The sequence below is a fragment of the Rutidosis leptorrhynchoides genome, chromosome 11 (assembly GCF_046630445.1).
Source record: "Rutidosis leptorrhynchoides isolate AG116_Rl617_1_P2 chromosome 11, CSIRO_AGI_Rlap_v1, whole genome shotgun sequence".
In the NCBI taxonomy this organism is placed as follows: domain Eukaryota; kingdom Viridiplantae; phylum Streptophyta; class Magnoliopsida; order Asterales; family Asteraceae; genus Rutidosis; species Rutidosis leptorrhynchoides.
The window spans coordinates 2,930,382-2,935,857 of NC_092343.1; positions in this window are offsets into that span (position 1 = coordinate 2,930,382).

The window sequence follows — 5,476 nt, forward strand, 5'->3', positions numbered from 1 at the left end:
ATATTGAGCATATAACTAATGACTTACTTATACATCAAACAACTTATACCGAAAAGATTTTAAAATATTTTAATATGGACAAGACAAAAACCCATTAAGAACTCATATGGTTGTTAGATCTTAATATTGATACTAATCCATTTCATCCTCTAGAAGATCATGAAGATCTTCTTGGTTCAGAAGTTCCATATTTTAGTGCAATTGGGGCTCTTATGTATCTTACAAATTATACAAGATCTGACATTTCTTTTGCAGTTAATTTGTTGACAAGGTTCAGCTCAGCCCCTACCAAAAGACATTGGAATGGGATCAAACAAATAGTTTGATACCTTCGGGGAACTACTGATTTATAATTATTTTATTCTAACAACTCGAAACAAGATTTGTTTGGTTATACAGATGCAGATTATTTATCTGATCTACATAAAGCTAAATCTCAAACTGGATATGTATTCCTAAATAGAGGCACCGCAATATCATGACGTTCTCAAAACAAACACTTGTTGCAACATCATCAAATCATGTCAAAGTGATTGCGTTACATGAAGCTACTCGGGAATGATTTTAGTTAAGATCAATGCTACAAATCATTATTGATTCTTGTGGACTAGAACGCTATAAAAGCCCAACAACTATCTATGAAGATAATACAACTTACATAGTACAAATGAAAGAAGAGTATCAAAAATGACAGAACAAAACATAAATGCTGACGAGGCGCTAAAGCTATAAACGGTCTTAACGGTCATAAGTTTGATGGAAAAGAATAGTATATTGGTAAGGCTCAGAAAAAGACTGAAAGGGAATAGGAATTGAAACAACAGTTTGAGCAAACCATGAAGGAGACTGTAGACAAATCACATGGGTCAAACTTGTACATAAAAGATTTAGATGATACAGTTTCAGATGAAAACCTCAGATTTTTCTCATATACTCAAGATCTCGTAAAAGACAACCAGATTAAAATGAGATATGTTCAATCAACAACTGCTGATCTTTATACCAAAGCACTGTCAATCGCTGTTTTCAAAACATACGTTCACAATATTGGCATGAGGCAAGTTCAAAAGATGTGACGACTCAGCGTTGTCTACTTGAGGGGGAGTCAACTCTATGCTGCACTCTTTTTCCCTTAGCTAAAGTTTTATCCCACTGGGTTTTCTTTAGCAAGGTTTTAACGAGGCAGTATTAATTGCTCTTTAAAAAAATTACCATCCAAGGGGGAGTGTTGTAAATTTAGTAGTTAAATATGGATGGTAATTAGTCAAATATGGATAGTAAAATTTGTACTATATATATGTGCATAATGTAAGTTACAAAAACACACATATACATTAAATACATCACACCTCTTCAACCTCTTTCTCTCCTATATCTTCTACAACACATCTCTCTTTTATTGGTTCTTTCAATTTGAATATATTGAACCAGGCCACTAAAGGTAGTTATAAGCCTACTGAAATATAACAAAAATAACATTAAATGTTTAGCAATATTAACGAACCATTCAGTATAAATATAGACCCTAAAAGAATCACAAAAGACAAATACATTTATATGTGAATAGTAAAAGTTATAAATAAAAAGATCTACCTGATATGTATGGTATACGCTTTAATACTTACTTTAAAAAACATAAATATTAAATATAATCATTAAATATTAACATTGTGCATATTAGATAGGGGAAGTGATACTCACACACATGTCTTTGATCCATATACAATTTTTATCATAAAACTTACAATTATATCCTTAAATTTATCTAGGGAGTAGAACCTCCATCACTGTAAGTAAAGACATATTAATAAACTAGTGAAATTACCCGTGAAACCACAGGTTTGTTTAAACGAAACAGTTTAATGATATGTTTTAGGTATTAAGTAAACGTAAATGTTAAAGTCATTTAGTTTAATGACACGTGAAACCACAGAATTCGACTAAGAAACTCGTCAGCCGTGTAGAGACCCGTCCTAATCCATTCGGACGAAGTCCACATCGATTATAAACGATTCACAACAGTTGATTACATCGCGAGGTTCTTGACCTCTATATGATACATTTTACAAACATTGCACTCGTTTTTAAAAGACAAACTTTATTTACATTGAAAGTTGACATGTATACCATTTCATAATATATCTAAACTATAAATGACTTAATAATAATCTTGATGAACTCAACGACTCGAATGCAACGTCTTTTGAAATATGTCATGAATGACTCCAAGTAATGTCTCTAAAATGAGCAAATGCACAGCGGAAGATTTCTTTAATATCTGAGAATAAACATGCTTTCAAGTGTCAACCAAAAGGTTGGTGAGTTCATTAGTTTATCATAAATAATAATTTCATAATTTTAATAGACCACAAGATTTCATATTTCCATTTCTCATAAACATACGTCCCATGCATAGAGACAAAAATATCATTCATATGGATTGAACACCTGGTAACCGACATTCACAATCTGCATATAAGAATATCCCCATAATTTCGGGATCCTCCTTCGGACATGATATAAATTTCGAAGTACTAAATCATCCGGTACTTTGGATGGGGCTTGTTGGGCCCGATAGATCTATCTTTAGGATTCGCGTCAATTAGGGTGTCTGTTCCCTAATTCTTAGATTACCAAACTTAATAAAAAGGGGCATATTCGATTTGGATAATTCAGCCATATAATGTAGTTTTGATTACTTGTGTCTATTTCGTAAAACAGTTATAAAAACAACGCATGTATTCTCAGTCCCAAAAATATATGTTGCAAAAGCATTTAAAAAGGGAGCAAATGAAACTCACCTAATGTATTTTGTAGTAAAAATACATATGACGATATTGAACAAAAGTAGGGTTGGCCTCGGATTCACGAACCTATATCATTATATATATATATATATATATATATATATATATATATATATATATATATATATATATATATATATATATATATATATATATATATATATATATATATATATATATATATATATTAACACGTATAATTGTAATCGAACGAATTTATATATTATTAGTGATTTTATTTGTTATTTTATATCATGTGTTTTATTAATATCTTAATTAGATATATTTATCTTTATATAGATAATTAATATTTATTATAAAAAAATTAATATGGTTAGGTTTTATGTTATAAATATATTTTTATATAGAAAATCTTCATTTGATATATTTATAGTACTAATAATAATAATGATAAAAATAATACTAATTATGATAAAAATTATGATAATTCTAATAATAATAATAATGATAATTTTAATATTAATGATAAAGATAGTACTAATAATAAAAATTATTTGTAATGATAATACTAATAACGTTTAATGATAATACTAATAATTTATGATATAATTTTGTTAATATATTAATGATAAAGATAGTACTAATAATAAAAATTGTTTGTAATGATAATACTAATAACGTTTAATGATAATACTAATAATTTATGATATAATTTTGTTAATAATAATAAATATTCTAATAACAATAATAATAATAATAATAATAATAATAATAATAATAATAATAATAATAATAATAATAATAAGTAAACTACCTCAAAGAAGTAGTCCTAAAAAAAATGCTCAAGTCCGTGTTTGAACCCGCGACGTCCCGATAACATCCTTAACTATTATCCTGCTTCTTCTTCTTTCTTTTTTTTTTTTTTAAAATGCCCGAGCCCAGGCTCGAACCTAGGACCTCTCGTTCAACAGCCCCTTCACCAATCGCTGAACCGATTGTTTATTTCCGTCTTACACCGTTCGAATATTTTCTTAATATGTATACACTATTATCTTCTTCTATTACTCATCATCATTATCATAATCAAATCACCATCTTAACATGTATCATTATTGAATTCATTATCATCATCTATTATCGTCATCATCTCTATAACTTCATCTTTACAACCTCGCAACTTATCATCACAATCATCGTCACTCGTCATATGTAATGAAAAAAAATAGCGACCTATAAACATGATCACGTCCCATTTATTCAAAGGGTTATGCGGCCCAATAGCATCCCTTTCTACCAATCCACTTAACTAATTTAATGGCTCAACTATTTCTTTAAATAGGATCCAAAATATAGCTGTAATATTAATATTAATATTAATATTAAATTAATTATTATCATCCACTTCATCATCATCATGTATTAAAAAAAAATATCCAAAAGTCACTAGCCTTGATTTTGGGTCGGCCACTAAGAGGCAATAAATCTTCCACATGCAAAATTTGTCCCGAAAATTAAGGGTATAAGATGTTTTCGTATAGCAGCAACCCAAAACAAATACAGTCTAATTAGTTTTAAAGGTTTACGGCTCTAATCAACATCACGCAGTAACCTGTCATTATACATTACTTCGCTCACTATTCATCATCATCCCAATAATAAGAACAAGTGTATTTGTTTTCGGTTCACATAAAAACAGAAGCATGTGATCATGGTTTTGTGGCTTGTACGTGTAACAGCAATATGAGATAACGGTAGTGGGTTTTTATATTATTCGTTGGTTTAATGTGTTCTTAATTACTCGTTTAATAGTATAAAGTAAGTGGCGATTATTGATGATTTAATGGTGGTTGATTGATTAGAAGGTGGCGAGGTTTCTCGGCTATCAAAATAGGAGAGGGAGAGGTATAGATAGAGAGAGAGTGAGGTGGTGATCGAAGGTGTTGCAGTGGTTGTACATGAGGTGTTGTAAAATGGCCAAGGATGGTGATATGGGTGGCGGTTGAGATGGGTAATCATGTAGTGGTGTTGTTTATCGTTGCAAACCGTAAATCGTAATAACATGTAAACGTGAAAATGGTTTTGGTCTCGGTTTGTCGTTCACCTAACAATATAACTGTCAAGTTAGTTGTTGATGAATATGTCGTGTGGGTTTCGAGTGGAGCAAGAAATAGGGTGCAAAATGGTTTTGAGTTGCTCGATTATTAGAACCAAAAGAGGAACCGAAGTAGTATCAAATGAAAATGTTCGATGTTGGTGTTTGACGACCGTAGCAACAGAGAACAATTTGTGTGGTGTTTTTGAATACACTGCAAAAGAATAGAAATATATGAGTTGCAGTAATCTTACTCGTGATAGCATGAATATCGAATAGCGACGGTTAATGAATGTTTGATGATGATGGTGTTGTTGTGAGGTTGATGGTTGCGGGTGTGGTGATTGTAGAAGGCTAACAAGATGGTGTTTGTTTTGGCCGAATAAAAAACATGATGGTGGCCGAAAAACTAGTAAAGTGCATGGGTTTGTTCTTGAGTTAATTTAAACTCAAAAGGTGGTGTTGTTTTAATGATGAAGTTTGTGTTGGTGATTTAGTTTTTGAGTCAGAATTGCACAGGGACAATTTACAAGTGGAGTTGTTATGCTTCATCATATCTATCATCTATAGATATATGTCGGTGACTAATAATGATAATATATTATAATGTACTAAT